The 20,508-nt window shown below is 34.2% G+C and overlaps 1 long non-coding RNA gene across 1 annotated transcript; it reads right to left on the bottom strand.

The window, feature by feature from the left end:
• Positions 1 to 2,646: 2,646 nt before the first annotated feature.
• On the bottom strand, positions 2,647 to 5,225 carry LOC110782600 (uncharacterized). Its single transcript, XR_002531951.2, has 2 exons — positions 4,701 to 5,225; positions 2,647 to 3,445 (listed from the first exon to the last, which is right to left on the bottom strand). It is a non-coding gene; the product is annotated as an uncharacterized lncRNA (long non-coding RNA).
• Between the last annotated feature and the right edge of the window lie 15,283 nt (positions 5,226 to 20,508).

Raw genomic sequence — 20,508 nt, 5'->3', positions numbered from 1 at the left:
GAAATTAACTGCAAATCAAGAGTGATTATAATAAATTCTCGAATCGGGTACATGTCCAAGCCCCGACTCGGGTACGTGGCCAAGTGTCCGACTCGGTTACATAACACGAACAAATAAGTAACCACATGGAATCATTGTAAAATATTAAATTGATGAGTCAAGCATAATAATCTGCTTTTTCCATTAATAAACAATTATTTCACAACATTAAACCAAAAACCCTATACAATGTAAATTAGGGGTTTTTCAATTAAACAATCGATTAATCATTTTTCACATTAAACATTCAATTAAACAATCACATTAGGGTTTCCAACAACATTAAACAATTAATTCGCGGATTTCAATGACAATAAAAAATTAGGGTTTTTATTTGAAAATTTGACAGTGGCATTAAAAAATTAAGGATTTCTATTAAACAACTAATTCACCACTAATCTCATATTATACTACTTAAAGCGCATATTTTAACATTTTGAGACCTAATTTGGGCTCCTCCTTGTCGTTGCGCCATCATTATCCCCTTTCCTTTATCTTTTGGACCATTGCCTATCGTTTTCATCTTTCCGAAATACCCTTTTGTGCATAAGTAGATGGAGAAGAATCTGTTGTGTTGAAGATGACTCAGGGCTATATCATCATCATTAATGGAACCTTGCATATGTGGTTGAGAGTGAAGAAGAAGAGAGAGACGAATAAATGAGAAGGTACAGAGGATGAGAAAGATGACATAGGAAAGAGAAAGGAGTATATAGAAAGTTGGCTAGGAAGTGAATGGGAGGATAGGCGTAAATTCAAGTCTGAAAATAGAGGGAAACGTTGGGGGTGGGGCCCATAAACGGAGCAATTTGACGGTTTCTGTTACAAGGTAGTGTTACTCAAACTTAACAAACTTATAAGGTAGCATAATATAAAAAACTTTTTATAAGGTAGTAATTCACAAAACGTGCAAAGTTTAAGGTAGTGTTTCACAAAATTTCCTAATTGTTTTAATAAATAAGACATCGAATGAGTAATAACAAATTTATCCATCATTAATTCTAATTTGGAGAATAACTATAAACTCTATTTTAATGATAATCGTTTACCCGATTTCATATAAAGTTATGTTTAGATTATAAATCGTGCATCGCACGAATATTATACTACTCTGTAGTTATTACTAAGTTTGAGTGGTCTGGTTCAGTGATCCGCCATGGCCGTCCATGGTCGTGTGGGACCAGTATGTCTGGTTCTGCCAATCTTACTTTTTTCTTAAATGGTTGCAGGATTGTTGACTATCGCTAAAAGGATTGGACGATCCTATTTTTATTATTATAAAACCAAGTACCTTTCTATTTATCTATTATTATTATTATTATTATTATTATTATTATTATTATTATTATTATTATGAATCAAATTCTAACAAAGTCTTCAAAGAAACAAAATATAACATGCTAGTCTATTTTTGTTGAGGTAAGTTTTCTTTCTATTGATGTGCCAAGTGATCATAGTCAAGTAAAAAGAAAAGAAAGTACAGTACATTTTAACAAAGTTTGGTGTTCCGGCCAAATAGAGTTATGCAAAATTGTCAAAAATTATCTTTTTTTGCCTCACTTTGTGAGCGTGTACCTTATATTTTCAATTTTGTTCAATAATACCGCCAAAATCACAATTTTCTGGCCAAAATCGCAATTTTCCGGCTATTAACACGTGATCATGAAACATCTAAATTGAATAATCAACAACATACTTCATTGAACTAACTAGTTTTAGAAGCACGTTTGGAAGGAGATAGAAAAGGAGAGCATAATTTTGTTTTTTAATTAAAAAATTAGAGAGCATGCATTAATCAAAACGAACATATATACATTTTTGTTTTTCCATTACATATGATTTTGTGCAAAACTCGTTTTCTAGTGGAGTGTTTTTTCAAAATAAACTTGGTGATGGCTGCCTCTCCTTTTGTTTTAAAGACGCAAAGGGTGCCTTTGATATCCGAGTATCATATTCCTCCAAGTTTGCATCATCAAGTTTGGAAACAAATGACAACAACAGAAATATCAAACTAGACCTGGTTATTGGACAGGGTACTCCAATGGATACAGGGTTAGGGTCAAGTTAGGGTTTTTATTGGGCAGAGCTCTTATTGGACAGGGCCTCTATTGGACATGGTCATTATAGGGTCAAACTTATACTACAACTATTTTGAAAATTAAAATAGTAATGATACAAAAAATTACGTGTATAGCTTCGTATTTACTTGTACTTGAACATGGCTCTTTTGTTTTTCATTTTTCATTGCTCGTTTGACCCGCCCACTAATGACCCGCGACCCGCTTTTGACCCGCCCATTATCGACCTGCTAAAAATGACCCTTTCAATATCCGACCCTCTTTTGACCCGCACCGACCCTGACCCGCCCCGCCCGATAACCAGGTCTATATCAAACACACCACCTTGCTCAGTTGCTTGGATAGTTGGATTCTCAGACGCGAGATGGTCACGGTGTCTGATGCTTCACCATGCTTATGGTTCCGTAATCATAAGTATAAACTTGTTAGGTCTTTCTTAATCACAGCTACAAATCGTTAATACGAGCATAGTAAGATGTGGCACTGGAAGATATATATGTAACAAGAGGAGTAACAACACAAGAGTAAGTAAACAACAAGGGCCTATGAAGCCTGAATATGAAGATAGGCATTATATTGAGAAATCACAGGATGAAGATACTTTCAAGAGTTTCAGACACTGGTAAATGTAGGTAAAATAACTGTTGATATCAGAAATAATAATATACAAGGAAATGATATTACTTGATTGTAGATCTCATAAGAATAGCATTGCATCGTGGTATGGAGGCCACTGCCTTAGAAGCGAATTTCGCCACCCTACCGGTGCAGGCTTATAGTGACGAACGCCCCCCAAGGTTAACACAACACCTCTGAATTCTACAACCCGAACTCAAAGGTTGGAATTGCTCAAGAACTGCTCAGATCTCGAATGGAGATATTAGGGTTTGTATTTAGGGTTTTCTGTCTCCCCGTGAATCTGAATATATCTTGTACTAGGAAAAGAATAATAGGGAGTATTTATATGTTTCACAAGAAAAGGAAACAAAACAAGATGGGTTTAAGTCCTACTAGCCCACTGGGCCACTTAACCGGACTGGGCCCAAACTTATAAAAACCTCCGAATGCATTATATTCCCAACAGTAAATACAATATGTTACAACTAGACCTGGTTATGATCGAGATTCTGTACAAGTGCGGGAAGGAGAATGTAGCTACTGATGCCCTATCAAGATCGAGGTGCTGAGATACTTTGTATGACAATTTTAGTAGTTTCATCTGATTTGACAAGCTTGATTTAAGGCAAGTATCAAATTAGATGACAATATTTTGAACATTTTGAATCATTGCAGCAGAATGTACTGATCCAGCATCTCCCATTGCACGACTGCAAAAAGCTTGGTGAATTCAGAATATATTTCTTAGGTTATGAACATAAGTTATATGTCAATATTCTTCTAAAAATGCTAAAGAAAAAGAAGCTAACAACTAGTTCAGTATACAAAGAAAAAGCTAACAAGGAAGTCTAAGTGCTGAGTACAATTACAACTCTTCAAGTAATAGGGCCAGCAACAAAATTGGCCAAATTGAGACAGGAGTCACACTGTCACAGGACAGACGCTGAGAAAGATGACAACATAATCTGTAATAAATTGGAAGAAATAACAAAGAAGATAATACCCTCAATGACCCATGTTTACTGTTTAGGACTTTAAGATGTGCCCAGCATTTTCCTGTCAGCCACAAAATATAACATTAACTCTCTTAACTCTCGGTTCTCTTGTACAGGAATGGCACCTGATAAAGAAGGGGATACATCCTCTCTAGACACGTCTAAAGATGGCTGTGGGCCGGGCCGGGCTTCGTGCCAAGCCACGGGCCGTGGGCCAAACCGGGCCGGGCCACACCAGGCCCACGTTGTGTTTGTGCCGTGCCGAAAAGTTAAAAACAAGGCCCAGGCTCGGCCCAAGCCCACGTGCTTTCGTGCCGGGTCGGCCCGGCCCGTCGTGCCTAAGGCTAATTTGACTAAATTTAACGTGCTTTGTCGTGCCGGGTCGAGTCGTGCAGTGTCTTGTCGTGCTTTTTCAAAAAAACAAGGCCCAGGCCCGACCCATGACCCACGACGTCGTGCCCGTGCCGGGCCGTGCTTTTTGCGTGCTCGTGCCGGGCCGTGCCTTTTCGTGCCGGGTCGGGTCGGGCTTCGGGCCGGCCCGGCCCACAGCCCTCTTTAGACACATCTAACGGAGGTGCTCTCCCTCGGTGGGTAGCTTTTGGAGGCCATGTGCTAAATACGACACAGATGGTTAAAGCCTGATTAAGGTCTTCAACTAGTGCGTATAGTACTTGTAATTCTTCGATCAAGTAATAGTACCAGCAATCTCTCTGTCTAAAACTTAAAACTCTACTACTATATGGTACTACCCATTTTTCTGACAAGATCAACCAAAATGCTTGCTGATGAAGGAGCCATAAAATATGTAGCTAATCTTGGAAAAACAAGGCGTAAAATGAAAATAGCTTTAAAAACTTTTAGATTCTAAGATAGGCCTAATGTACCCAAACTAATGTCTTGAACCAGGCTAAGATCTGTACGTAAATAACAGAGACAATGAAAAATGTCAAAAGAGTAGGAAAATACTCACCCCTACATCATTCCCCTGTCCCAAAGCTGCACAAGTACAAAGAAATGGAAGTCACCAAGCCTCCTAAAAAGTTAAGGCTAAGGCTCCGTTTGTTTCAACGGTAATGTTAACATAATTTTCAAGGGAAAACAGAATTTTCTAGGTTTCCTTGGAAGAAAAGTTATGGACAAAAAGGAAATGGAAGTGGAAAGGAAAGGATTTGTGGGAGGTGAAAAAAGAAATGTAATGGAGTAGAGAAGAAAATGTCGCATTCCTTCTCTACAAAACAAAAATGTTTTCCACCACTTAACAAAACAATCAAAAGGAAATGGGAAAATCATTTTCTGATAAAAAAATTTCCTTCAAAACAAACGGGGCCTAAGTGAGTCATGCCAAACAATTCAGTGATGCATTTGTTACATTCCCTTAAACTATATGTAAATCTAACCCATCAAATATCTCAAACAGTTAAGTTGTATGAAGGGTTACTTCAACATTGATATCTTGCAATACTTGAATAATACCATTAAGGTGCCATATTGAGGTAGCTTTCTAAATTGCTGATGACGCTAAAAGGATGAGCAATCCAGATGAGTAAAAGAGTTATTCCTTGCACATAGTGAAATTCTACTGGGGGAAGAGGGAAAAAGAGAGACAGATTATATAAGGAATTATTAGGGTGTTACAACAATATAGTTGGCTCATAACATGCTAGACATTACGTACAATAGCATAAATCATTCCTTGCATACAAATAAACCATACATTCATAACCATACTTGCACAACATGCTTGTTATTTAAATTCAATAAACATAACCAATCATAACATGCTTGTTCAGATCACTTCAATTCAACAAACATAACCAATTATAATATGCTTGCTTACTTCAATTCAACAAACATAAACCATATCCATAACATGTTTGCTCACCCTAGACTTGTACGTACCGTGAATTACTAAGTACGGGGACCACTTTGTGATTCAATCCATTAATTTAGAAATCTCCTCCTATCATTAAAATAATGAAACTTAAACTTAATTATTATTCATGTTCATTCAATTTCCAGCCACTTTATTTAGTTTTAAAATGCTTAAATTAATTAGAAGTTAATACTATTAAAATGATAATATTTTATAAAATGATTACCCAATTTTAAGTAGTCATACTCTTTTAATGTACATAGGTGACCACATTGAAATCAAATGGAATTAAAATACTAGATATAACCATTAGCTTTTTGTAGACACTTTTTGTTTAAAAAATAAATTCATATAAGGGGAATATTTCCCAAAACTATACAGTAGTAAGTGAAATAGAAGAAGAAAAAAATAGAGGAAGCAAATTGGTTATAAATTAAAAAGCTAATAAAAGTGGGAAACTGATTTTAGTAGAATTCGAATCCTGCTCCTCAACATCCTTTTCATAAGGCTTTGCTACCAACAAACCAAGATCTTCTCATTGACATACTAACCAGCATCTAATAATTAATACATAGTGTGTTTTTCTGTATTCAATTTTTTTTTTTTGGATCTTGGGGAATGGGGGCAAGTGTACCCCTTGTACGGTTGTACCCCCTAGATCCGCCCCTGACTGCAGGACCCCGAAGCCGACGCCAAATAGTCTTGGCTGCTGGAAAGTTGCTAAGAATATGCAGCATTATTTCCTCCTCATCTACACATATATAACACTTCGGATCATCTGTAGGTGTCTTTTATGTCGATTAATAAAACATAGTTGAATAATGATAGAACAACAAAAAACCTGGTAAAGCTATTAGTATAAAACTGCATTAAAGTTAAAATCTTATACCGAAGTTTAATTCTTTTTAAATAATTGTTTCATGTTTATCTTATGGTTTAATATTTTTATTTTTATTTTTAAAATAAAATTAAGGATAAATTATTTTTACCACCTAAAAAAATCGAAAAATTATTTTTTACCACCTTAAAAAACTAAAACTTGTATTTTACCACCTAAAAAAAATTTAAAAAAGGTTTTTTACCACCTGAAAAATGGAAAAATAGATGAAAATGTTATGTAGGGGATCACAATAACGGTAATACTTCTAATATGTTCTATTCTTCCACGATTTCATGTATTTAACTCTATTTTCTTCCCCCGCTTCCTTATTTTCCGTTAATTTACATAATTTTTCACCACCATTAGTTTACAAAATTGACAAAGTTTAATGGAAGTAAAGAGCGAAGGGTGAAAGAGTTAAAGAAAATCACACAAGGGATGTATAAAATTGGAAGAAAATTGAATTAGGTAGCCATACATAAAGGTTTCATCTATTTTTTCGTTTTTTAGGTGGTAAAAAACAAGATTTTATTATTTTTTAGGTGTAAAATACAAGTTTTAACTTTTTAGGTGGTAAAAAACAATTCTTCGATTTTTGTAGGTGGAAAAAAATAATTTGTCCTAAAATTAATATCGATTTTGTGACTGAACTTTTCTATGTGGACGCTCTCAAGGCTCTCGAAAAAACTCCCCTTTATATATATATATATATATATATATATATATATATATATATATATATATATTAGATTACTTTTGGTATAGGGAAAGTTAGAAATTTATGGAATTTAATAAAAGCCACTAGAAACAGAAAGAGAGGGGACTAGAAGGGGAGGTGTGTACGGCATATAGTAGCAAAGATCAAAAGTGAATTGGGGTCCAAAAGTAAGTGATTGAATTGAGATCACTTTTGTTGTTGTTATGAAGGAAGGTGCGATGGTATATGCCTTCCAAAACATCCAAAATCATGAAATTAATTTGCCAAAAAATACACAAGCGTCTCAAATTAATTGGCCTTTCTAGTGATTAAATAGTCAAGAAATACAACACCATTCAAACCCCTTAATTAATTTGTGAATCTTTGACTCTTCGAATTCCGTAGGAACAATAGTACTTGTGTCTTAAAACATTCACAAATAATGAGTGATAGTGATTTCTTAGGGCTCTAAGCAATCAACACCTAGTTTTGTTTCCCTACTTAAAGAAGATAGTACAAGAGCCTTTTTCATATTACTACCTCCGTTTCAGAAAGTTCTTTACAGTTACTATTTGCACGGACTCCAATGCAATATTTAACTACTAATATATCCAATTTCGTATGTGGAAAAATTATAAAAAAAAAAAATTGATATTCTGAAAATACATACCGAGACCAATCTAACAAGATCTGTTGGTGTACACACTGGTGTTGGTGTACACACTCATGCTCTCAATGCTGATACAAGTTTACAGCAATGCAGCAAGCAGTTTCGTGCACAAGTCAAGCAGCAACAACTGCAGCAACAACTAACTGCATCAGCCTTCTAGAATGTTCAGTGTAACTGAATTCTGTTAGAGCTATTGTTAGCTTCTGTTTCTGTTATAGAGCATGTTAGTTAGAGCTTGCTGATGTGTTAATTTGAAGCACATTGATTGGCTCCAACACGTCACCTATCATTGTATATAAAGCCAATCATGCTGTAATCTTTATTCATTCAATAAGAAAACAATCTATCTCTCTTTCTTCCTCTCTTTCTCTTTGCATTTACTGTTAAGTTGCTTAGCAACTTTCAGTTTGTGATCAACCAAGAAGGTGATCACTAACATGGTATCAGAGCAGTGACTCAGATCCTGCTATAATCCGTTCTTCTTTGCATATTCAATCAGCAAAACACTCAAAAAGATCAATCAAGAATGCCTGATCAAACAGATCAATCCCAGAATCCTAGTTCTGTTTACTATCTGAGCAACAGTGATCTAAATGCTACAAAATTGGTGAATATTGAATTTGAGGGACAGTTTTTCAATGATTGGAAACGATCTATGATGATAGCTTTATCTGCAAGAAACAAATTGTGTTTTGTTGATGGAACACTAAATCAGCCAGCAATAAATTCTGCAAACTACAGATTATGGTGCAGATGTAATGATTTGGTGATTTCTTGGATGTTAGCTTCACTTGAACCTAAAATAGCAAGAAGTGTCTTGTATCTCAAAACAGCAAGAGCAATTTGGCTTGAATTGGCTGACAGATTTTGTAGAGAATCTGGTCCTCAATTGTTTTCTGTACAGCATCAGTTGAGTGAGTTAACACAAGAAGAGGATGAAGGAATTGCTAGTTTTTACACTAAAATCAAGCTATTTTGGGACCAACTGGATGGATTAGAACCTCTGCCTACGTGTGTTTGCACTGGTTGTAATTGTAATCTCACACAACAACTTCTGAAAACTCAGCAGAATCAGAGATTGATACAATTTTTGATGAAATTAAACCAGAAATATGAGCATCCTAAAAGTGCAATTCTCATGATGAATCCCTTACCTACAATATCTAAGGCTTATGGACTCTTACTCCAAGAAGAGCAGCAGAAAGAGTTGCACACTATCAGAAATCAATTGCAAACAACAGAATCTGCTGCATTTAGTGTCAAAAGGTTTGACAACAAGTTCTACAAGCCTCAATACAGCTCTAATTCTGGCTCTCAGATTACAACATCAACCAGGAATAATCTCTTTTGTGATCATTGCAAAATGAAAAACCATACTGTTGACAAATGCTGGAAGCTACATGGCTATCCAAAAGATTTCAAGAATAAAGGAAAGAGGATTGCAGCAGCAGCACAGCTTGATGAAAGCTTCAACAAAGAAAATCAGAATGAAACAAATTCAGGAATGGTTCATGCCACTTTTACTGAAGATCAATACAGTCAATTGATGCAATACCTCAACAATAATCAGGTTTCTAATCAAGTTGAGAATTCCAATCCTCACTCACTTGGATTAGCAACAACTTCTCAGCACAAAGGTACTTTCTGTTTATTTTCCAATCTCAAGAAAAAATGGATTTTAGACAGTGGTGCTAGTGATCATATGTGTTCAGATCTGTCATTATTCAGTTCTTTTGAATCTGTGAATGATGCTCAGCATACTATTACTATTCCTGATGGTTCAGAATTAACAGTTAAGCACAAAGGTGTCATTCATTTAGGTGGAAATATTACACTTAAAGATGTGCTGCATATTCCTGAGTTTCAGTTCAATTTGATATCAGTATCCAAACTTTGTTGTGATGATGGTTATTCTGTTTCATTCACAACTAATGAATGTTTACTTCAGGACCTTTCCAAGAACAAGCTTATTCTGCTTGGTAGATTGGAGAAGGGATTGTACAGTTTAAGTGAAGATTTACTGGTGTCTAGCAAGAATAAGTATGCTCTCTCTACTGTTGGGTCAGTTGCTGTCCAAGAAGCCAAACTCTGGCATCTTAGGTTGGGACATATGTCATTTGGCAAAATAAAGGGATTACAAGGAGTTGATGTATCAGGGTGCTTAGCTGAATCTTTCTGTCAGATATGCCCTTTAGCTAAGCAGGCTAGGTTTCCTTTCTCTACTAGTAGCATCAAAACAACTAGGCCTTTTGAATTAATACACATTGATGTATGGGGTCCTTACTCTATTCCTGATTCTTCTCATTGTAATCAGTTTCTTACAATTGTAGATGATCACACAAGGATGACTTGGACTCATCTTATGAGAAATAAAACAGATTCTTTGAAAATCATGACTCAATTTCTTATTTATGTTGAAAATCAGTTTGGCTTAAAGGTTAAACATGTTAGATCAGACAATGCACCAGATTTGACAGAAGGTAGCATGAAAGAGTTGTTTCAATCAAGGGGTATTCTAAACCAGAAAAGTTGCAGCTATACACCTCAACAAAATGGGGTTGTTGAGAGAAAACACAAGCATCTACTTGAAACAGCTAGAGCCCTCTCATTTCAATCCAATCTCCCTGATAAATACTGGAGTGAATGTATTCTTGTTGCTACTTATCTCATTAATAGAATGCCCTTGAAAAGTATCAATTTCTGCACTCCTTATGAAAAGATATTTGGTACAAAACCAGACTTGTCTCATCTAAGGGTGTTTGGATGTCTTTGCTATATTACTACTGCAAAGACACAGAGATCAAAATTTGATCCTAGAGTTGATCCATGTGTCTTCATAGGATATCCTTGTGATCAGAAAGCATACAAGGTTCTTAACCTTGCTACTCATAAACTTGTTACATCTAGGGATGTTGTTTTTCATGAAAAACATTTTCCATATCATTTTTCATCTTCCCCCTATTCCACTTACAAAACCAAATTTTTCCTTCCAATTGTTACTGATATTTCAGATTCCTCTTCTCTTTCCATTGCTCAAAATGAAGAATCTCATATCTCTTCTCATATCTCTTCTATTTCTACTCCTTTAACTTCTCCACTTTCTTCTCACAATTCTCCTTCTTCCATACCATCTCCTTCTTCCCCAGAAACTGTTCCCACTTCTTCAGATCTCAATCAACCTTGTGCTCCTCCTCCAAGAAGGTCCACCAGAGTACCAAAACAGCCATCTCACTATCAAGATTTTATTTGTTCAAAGCCAGTTAGACATTGGTGCAACCTTGTTGCTTTTGACCAATTACCTGACAAACAAAAGGTCATAATTGCAGCAAATATGGACTTGATTGAGCCCACCTCTTATTCTGAAGCTGCTGGTGATCATAACTGGGTTACAGCCATGGAAAAAGAGATTACAGCTCTCAACAACAATCACACATGGGATTTTGTGGTTCTTCCTAAAGGCAAGAAAGCAATTGGCTGCAAATGGGTTTACAGAATTAAGAAAAATGCTGATGGTTCTATTGAAAGGTACAAAGCCAGATTAGTGGCCAAGGGTTTCACTCAAAAATATGGTATTGATTACCATGAAACATTCTCCCCAGTTGTAAAAATGTCCACAGTTAGGTGTCTAATTTCTATTGCTGCAAGCAGAAACTGGAAATTGTTCCAACTGGATATTAACAATGCCTTTTTACATGGCAATCTTGATGAGGAAGTTTACATGAAAGTTCCTGAAGGTGTCAATGCTCCTGTTGGACATGTGTGCAAGCTTACTAAGTCCCTTTATGGCCTCAAACAAGCATCTAGGCAGTGGTTTGCCAGACTTTTAGCTGAGTTGAAATCTCAAGGGTTTACACAGTCAAAGAATGACTACTCTCTTTTCATCAAACATGATCTTACTGACATTACAGTGGTGGCTGTTTATGTTGATGATATTATCATCACAGGATCAAATGAATCTGTTATTACTGCACTAAAGACTCATTTACATCAGACATTTAGCATCAAAGATTTGGGATTACTTAACTTCTTCCTAGGGATTGAAATCTGTCACACAACAGAAGGTTACATCCTTACTCAGGAGAAGTATACTAAGGAAATGCTCCATGATTGTGAACTGGATCTTTCTAAACCAGCAGTCACACCTTTCCCTTTGAATCTAAAGCTTTCTCCTGAGGGTGATCTTTATGCAAATCCTGATTTGTATAGATGCTATGTAGGCAAGCTAAATTTTCTCACCAACACAAGACCTGACTTGGCATTTGCTGTTCAATCACTTAGTCAATTCATGCATTCACCCAGAATTGATCACATTGCTGCTCTCACTCATACCTTGAGGTATGTTAATCATACTGCTGGTCAAGGGATTTTGCTTAGAGCTACTGATAAACTCACACTCCAAGCTTTCTCTGATTCTGATTGGGCTGCTTGCCCTTCAACTAGAAGATCAGTAACTGGATATATTCTCTTGCTTGGCAATTCTCCTATTAGCTGGAAATCCAAGAAGCAAACAACTATATCTAAAAGCTCTTCAGAAGCTGAGTATAGAGCTATGTCACAAGCAGCTAGTGAAGTCTCTTGGATTGTAAGACTTCTAGAGGAATTGGGGGTCACTGGTTTACAACCTGTTCAACTTAATTGTGACAATCAATCTGCTCTTCACATTGCCACTAACCCTATTTTCCATGAAAGAACCAAGCATATTGAGGTTGATTGCCACTTTACAAGGGATAAAGTTCTTGAAGGTCTGTTACAACTCAGCTATCTTCCTACTCAGCACCAGTTAGCTGACATATTCACTAAGATTCTCCCTAGTCATCAACACAGAACTCTTTCTTCCAAACTTGGTATGACTCATGTTTCACCCATCCCAAGTTTGAGGGGGGGTGTTGGTGTACACACTGGTGTTGGTGTACACACTCATGCTCTCAATGCTGATACAAGTTTACAGCAATGCAGCAAGCAGTTTCGTGCACAAGTCAAGCAGCAACAACTGCAGCAACAACTAACTGCATCAGCCTTCTAGAATGTTCAGTGTAACTGAATTCTGTTAGAGCTATTGTTAGCTTCTGTTTCTGTTATAGAGCATGTTAGTTAGAGCTTGCTGATGTGTTAATTTGAAGCACATTGATTGGCTCCAACACGTCACCTATCATTGTATATAAAGCCAATCATGCTGTAATCTTTATTCATTCAATAAGAAAACAATCTATCTCTCTTTCTTCCTCTCTTTCTCTTGGCATTTACTGTTAAGTTGCTTAGCAACTTTCAGTTTGTGATCAACCAAGAAGGTGATCACTAACAAGATCTTACATGTAACATTTTGATGTATATAATAGTGAGAATTTACGGTCAAAGTTTTCATATTTTGGACACATATATTCCAAAGCGCAAAGAACTTTCAGAAATGGAGGAAGTATTAGACTAGCATTTGGTTTATGGAGTACGAGTTATCATTTATGTGCGTAGTATTAATTTCTGACCTTATGTTGCTTGTTAAATTGTGTAAATCCCCTTGAATTTGAGGTGTTTCATTTATCATATTTATAACAACGCATAATGTTAAATGCATTAAGAAACAAACTCTGGCAAAATAAGGAAATAGTTGCTTTCCTTTTCTTTTTTCTACTTAAAGAAGATGGTGCAAGAGCATTGATATTGGACTAGTATATGTATATGTGATATGTGGTTTGTGGCGGATTTTTTATGTACGTAGTATTTCTTCTTTCTGGAATTATTAACTACCTTTTGTGGCTCGTTAATGTACATGTTTACACTTTTACAAGTTCAAAAAGTTAAAAAAATGAGAGGATGACATATGTCAAAAAAATCTATGTTATTAAATAACTTAAAGTCTTATATGTGACCAGCCACATTATCAACTTGATGGAGTGACATGTTCACACTTGTAAATAAGCCAACGCGTTTAAAGCCCATTAATGGAGGTTAATGGAACCCAAAACGGCAGTACAATTACTTTTATAGGTTTAGGTCAGTTAGTTTTATGGGTTTAGGCTATGTACTTTTATAGTTTTAGTCAAGCTATTTTTATAGTTTTATAGTTTCAAGGAAAGTTATAGTTATTAGGTCAGATACTTTTATAGTTTCAAGTAAGATTATAGTTATTAGGCAATATACTTTTATACAATGAGTATATAACATGAAATTCAAGAAACTGCAATACAACAAGGAAAGTAACCGCGAATACAATGTATAAGTAACACCAGCATAGAAAGTCGAGTAACACCTATCAATAACCATCTCCATAGTAGTTGTGCGCGGGGGAGCCCCCCCCCCCCCCCCGTGCATCGTCGCACCACAAGTGGATGGTGTGGCTGGTTACACATGAGACACGCTGCTTAAATAATCTATAATTTTCTACTAAAACAACACCATGAATGACACATTTCAGTTCCAGGTGCAATAATTTCCCACCAAAAACTATTATCCTAAAAGTATCTCTATTTTATTTATTTTATGATTTTCTATCCCTTTCTATAAATTGTTTATGTATAGAATAATAAATATTGGTTTATATATTGTTATAATAGATACCACGTAATAATAATTTGCTAAAAATGATGGTAATATTTTAGCCAAACCGGTATATTAATAATGAAAATTATATTACTCAATATTGTGGTCAAATTAGCATATAGGATATCGAATATTTAATTTAAATTGACATATTAAACATATAAAATATGAAGTACAATATATGTAATAAGTAGTACGGAAGTAGGATAGTAATTACATATTATGTGATGAAATTAATGTGTTCAAGATTTAGTAATTATGCAATAACTTTAGGGAGAAATATTTCCGTCAAATATTTTATAACTAAATTATCAGATAATAACTTTCGAATATCGATCTGTGCATACACGAGAATTAATCTACTACAAAGCACTCCATTTGTTCCATAATTATGTTCCTTCTTAGAATTTTGGTACTACTAGTTGTTGGACCACGCGCTAGCGTGCGCGGTCCCCCAACAGATGTAAAACAGATTAGTGAAAGTAAATTTGTATAGTAAAACTTGTATAGTAAAGGCCAAGGAAAACGAAATATGAAAATCACAAATATACAAAGTTTAAACACAAACACTTAGGTAATAGATATTATACATTAGATATGTTGGCAACCGAATTCTGTAAGTTGTACAATAGGAGAGAAGGTAAAGAGTATTGGCCAAGAACATGAAGCATTGCATTAAAGACCTCATTACATACTACATTAAACTTGGGGAGTTAAGGTGATGCAACATTATATGTTAGTGTCAAATTATATGTAATTTATACATATAGAAACAGACATTGATGCTTAGCCACATAGAGCTGGACATCATACCTGAACTGCATTCATTCACCATCTTTTGTCTTCCAGAACAACTTTCTTGAGGGTCCACTACACAACATTGTTCTTGTAGAAAGAGTTGTTGGTCCTATCTCGATCAACAAATGCTTGGGCGAATCAACTCTGGGATAAATTTGAATACCCCTTGACTATTCTACAATTTAATATAACTTGGTCTAGGGAAAGTTCTAATATAAAATCATACCGATATGTAACATTGTATTTAAGGAAATGACAAAAAAAGCAAATGAATTATTAAGTGCAATAAGAGGGAAGAGAAAACAACTACTATGAAGTGTAATAAGAGGAAAGGGAAAAAACATAAATGCACTATTGTTAAGGAAAATACAAGCAAATAAGAAATTGGAGGTATTTCAGTAATACCAGTGTTACATGAATAGTAATCAAATTTCAAAACTTTATAAGTGTTAGGATTCACAATTGAAAAGGATTTTCTAAAAAATTTCAAATGTATAAGGAAAAACATATTCATGTGAGATCTTGTTTGATTTGTGTCAATGAGAAACTTAAGAATATGAAAAGTTTATATTCCCTCCATATGGAAATGATGCACTTTCCTTAATGGGATGTAATTAAATGATTGGTACACTTTCTACTTTTCGAAATTTCTCTTCTTATTTTATTATATCCTTCTTACGCCAAATACCCCACTACTAATATTTAATCATTAACTAGTTTGTGCGGGATTTCTATAAAATTAGAAAGTTAATAAAATAGAGGGTATATTATATAAAAACTACTATGCTTGTTGACAATATAATAATAATAATATAATTTGGAATTTTAGAGTAGTTATGAAATTTATAAATCAATTTATATACGTTAATGCAATTGATAATTAACATTTTAAACAATGTTAGATAGTTAAAACATTGGTAGAGGCTTAAGTTAAGGTAAAATATTCATATTGACTTAGCTTGATATTTCACTCTTGAAATGAAATGATACATATAGATCCTAGCCTGGCAGCAGCTAAAGAAACTGTTGAGTTCTGCGGTGGATCCCACCGAACCTCGCCCTCCTCCATATTGTTATGGTACCATAACACCCAATTTGTTGTCTTTAATCTTATGACCTATTTAGCTAGCTTGAAATACGCTTATCAAAATTGTTATACTAATTGATTTTGTATGATTACATGGGTGTTAGTTGATTTTTACGAAAGTAATATTTATGTGTCAATTAACTGTTTAAGATTTTTTTTTTCGTAGCTATATTTTGATGTTACTCCCTCGTCCCTTTTTATTCTTTTTGTATTTCAATTAGGGCGTCTATTTTTAATTTATTGACTCTGGAATTTAATAACTTAATTTTAAAATGATGATTTTAGAGAAATGATGTAACATTTAATACATCCAACATTAGTTTCAAATATTAACTACCTTGTTATGCTAAGATGTCCATGTATGCATGGTATACAATTGTACCTTGCAAATGATACAACCTCAAATTTCAATTTAATATTAAAAACGTATGTAATAATTATGATTGACATTTATCAAACAGTAAAAATAAAATTATATTTCCTAAATTTTTAGATTTTCACATATATTATATCGTATATTTTAGTTTTTTTAAATTAAATTAAAGGTTGAAGAAATGTTTTTATTTTATTTTATTATGTAATTGACACTAATTGTTGAGGTTGTAATATTGTTACGTACACCTTTATCTTTTTTATGGGGGAGGGGGGATGGATATTATTATTTTTATTCAAGTTTTCTTAATACTCTGTATTAGTTGTGGTTCAATCATTTGTCTCATGTTTCCTATTGTAAAAATTAAAACATTGTACGTTAATAAATTATGAATTTCGTCTCTACATTTAAAATTTTCCCGTTTATTTTAGCAGTTTTGAATAATAGTTTGAGAAATTTGTTATATAAGGTTTTTTTTTAAAAATATTTATTTTCTTATTTAGAAATAATGACTTAAATAGTACACCTATTAATTATAGAGTGAGAATTATTTCCATAAGCCATCAGATTATTTTTCCAATTCAATTAATTTTTTTTATTTTTTAATTTCCTGAATTTCCTTAAATAGCTTTGCATGAGAGGTGAGAATTAGGGTTTTGGAGCCCTTACATTCCTCACCACTCTGCTTTAATAATATAGATTCACACTTATCCCAATCATTTCCATACGGAAGGAGTGTAGTTAGAGATAAAAATGATGTAAAATGTTCATTGACAAACATGAACAATAGAAATTGGAATATCATGATTTGTTGCCATTTTTAAAGTAGTAGACTAGTTGTGACTGATACGAATCTGTAGTAATATACTCCATGTTAATAAGGTGCTCCATTTCGATGTTACCCTCTCAATTTTATTTTACTAGATTAGGTCCCGTGTATACGCGGATATTATAAAATTATAATTTGATCATTTTTTTGTAAAATAATTGAGTACAAAAGATTTTGCCTGATTTTCAAAAGATTAATAAAATTTTAGTCAAGTATACTGAATCTTTCCCATAAAAAATTATTGAAATAAATTTTTAAAAAAACAAAGTTTTGCAGGATTTTTTTTTACCAGAAAGTGACATGTGTCACTCCAGGTGTCTATCTCAGTATAATGTAATATATTTTAAAAAAGAAACAAATTTATAAGGTATTGAACACATGTCCTTTGAAATATGAAGTTAGAATTTATCAACCAGTCGAATAGTGTTTTTTTGGTTTAAAAGGAAGTATGAAATGTAACGATTCGGACAGGATAATCGAGTAGTATGCTTAGCATATACTCGTACTAGTCTTTATGCACACAATGCGCGCGTGCGTGAATTTTAGAATATATGCATGTAGGTTGACATTAAGAAATTAATAATTATTAATGTAGAATGACTACTTTTTTTTCTTCATATTTTATTTTAACCAATAGTTTAATACCCATTCCAAGATTTCATCACAAATGACTAGTTGAAAAGTTAAGAAAATGTTTAAAAGATCTATATCAATCCATTGAGTGATTTTTGTCGTTGAAAATGATAAATCTCAATAACACAGTTTATGTTTTTATTGTTTTTTTAATTTGTGCATGGATTCGAGAGAGGAATATATATACTCACATGTGTCGGCGCAACTTCAAGAGAAACGGTGGTGGAGTTTTTTGGATAGACTCGTTTATTTGATACTCCGGATCTAAATTATCTTAAGTTGTTCAGACTCCTATTAGTTTTACTATAAATCGAATGACAAAAGTGATTTGAGTAATTTTAGTTTGGAAAAATTGATTCTAAAAATACAACATTTAAGCGATCTACTTAAAAAGGGCTGACTTTATGTTTATCTAAGAATAACACAACATTTTGGACCTATCTTCTTTTAAAAGGCTCTCATCTATAATAACTTGCTAAAGTAGGTAATATGCTACAATTTTTTTTAATCTTCTTGTTAATTATATAAAGAAAAAATGTTTAATTTGTGAGGTTGGTTTTCATATTACCTATTGTAGCAAGTCATTTATGCGGGGAGCCCTTTAAAAGAAGACAGGTCTAAAAGGTTGTGTTATTCTTAGTTAAACAGATAGTTAGCCCTTTTTAAGCATATCACTTAAATGTTGTATTTTTAGAATCAATTTTTCCTTTTAGTTTTCCGTATACAAAATAGATATTTTGGCAATTATAAAAAATTTGTAATATTATTTGATTTTTGGGGTCTTTTTTGACTTTTATTTACGGATTTTATCGTTTTTCGTGAAAGAAAATGAAATATTACAGTGCCGGTTTCCATATTTTTTACTTACTTGATTTTATGATTGTTGGATAAATTATTTAATTCTATGTTAACTTTTTGCAGTAACATTGCCAGTAGGGAAGATTCTATGCATGATATTATTTGGTTTTTATAACTTACAAATTTGCATTAAGTAGCAAGTTTTTAAAATTACTAAAATAATTAATTAACTTTTAATTTGTGAATTTAATCGTCGATGGTATTTTTGAAGGAAATAATGCCCTTGGTCCAAGTATGCATTTAATGATAAGTCTAATAAATGCTTTTCAGTATTAATTATGCAAGTTAATAATTCAGTGAGATCAAGTGAACTGTATGCCTAGCTAGAGGCCGCTTCAGTTCAGCTTACTCTTGACTGAACCCGTAGGGTCACACAAATAGTACGTAAACGGATCAAGTATTCAATGGCATTAAATACTCTATCTAATCAAAATTCGGAATCGACGGATCTTGGTTTCAGTGAGAGCTAAGATCGTCAAAGGCAAACAAAATGAATACTCCGGAAACGATGATATTGCCGGAAACGGAAATATGGATCGTATCGGAAATATAAATATTATCTAAGTCGTAGATGTTGCCGGAAACGGAAACATGGTACGTATCGGAAAATATTATCGAAAATGGAAATATTGTCGGAATCGGAAATATTGCCGGAAACGGAAATATTGTCAGAATCGGAAATATTATCGGAATCGGAAAATAATTCCAGAAACGGAAATATTAAATATTTGTTCGAGACGGAAATTAATTCCGGAATCGGAAATGTTAAATATTGTTCGTATCGGAAATGAATTCCGGAATCGGGAAATTAATCGGAAGCGCATCGTACGAATTAGCATCGGACGAACTTGCTAAACGAAGGCCCAGCACGAAACCAGGCCCGCGTCCAGCAAGCCAGCGCGCCACACGAACAGCCAAGGCCACGCCAGGCCCAATGCAAGGCCAGGCCCAGCAGGCCGTGGCTGCGTGCAATGGGCTGCGAGCAATGATGCTGCGCTCGCGTGGGCCGAGTGGCCGTGTGGGCTGTGGGCGGGCATGGCCTGCACGCTTGCGGGTCATGCTCGTGTAGAGTTTGTGTTCACATACGAAACCTAAAGCGTATGGGATTCGTTTGATGATTAAATTTCCTAATCCTAAAAAGATAAATTAATTAATTTAGAGTTCTGCTAGGATTCTAATTTAATTAATTCGTATCCTAGTAGGACTCGATTGCTTATTCCATGGCCTATAAATATGAGATCAAGGCTCATAATTTATAACGAGTTTGAAGTATTCAAAGGTAAGAATTTGAGCAAAAATTCAGCCATACACTTGCTCATAATAGCCGGATAAATTTAGTACCTTAAGGGCGATTCTAGTTGGTCAATCTTAAGGCGGAATCCTGGCGTTTATGGTTTTTCCGCATGATTTATATTCGTTTATATGTATCATAACCTAACAATTTTAGTCTATTCTACTAGTCTTATATGCACACGATGCGTGCGAATATAAAAAAACAAATTTGATCCCCTTAAGAAAACATACTGTAAAATCAAGATCAAATCAC

The sequence above is a fragment of the Spinacia oleracea genome, chromosome 4 (genome assembly GCF_020520425.1).
Source record: "Spinacia oleracea cultivar Varoflay chromosome 4, BTI_SOV_V1, whole genome shotgun sequence".
Lineage (NCBI taxonomy): Eukaryota > Viridiplantae > Streptophyta > Magnoliopsida > Caryophyllales > Amaranthaceae > Spinacia > Spinacia oleracea.
The sequence above is the reverse complement of the archived record's forward strand: the minus strand, read 5'-3'. Positions and strand labels throughout refer to the sequence as shown.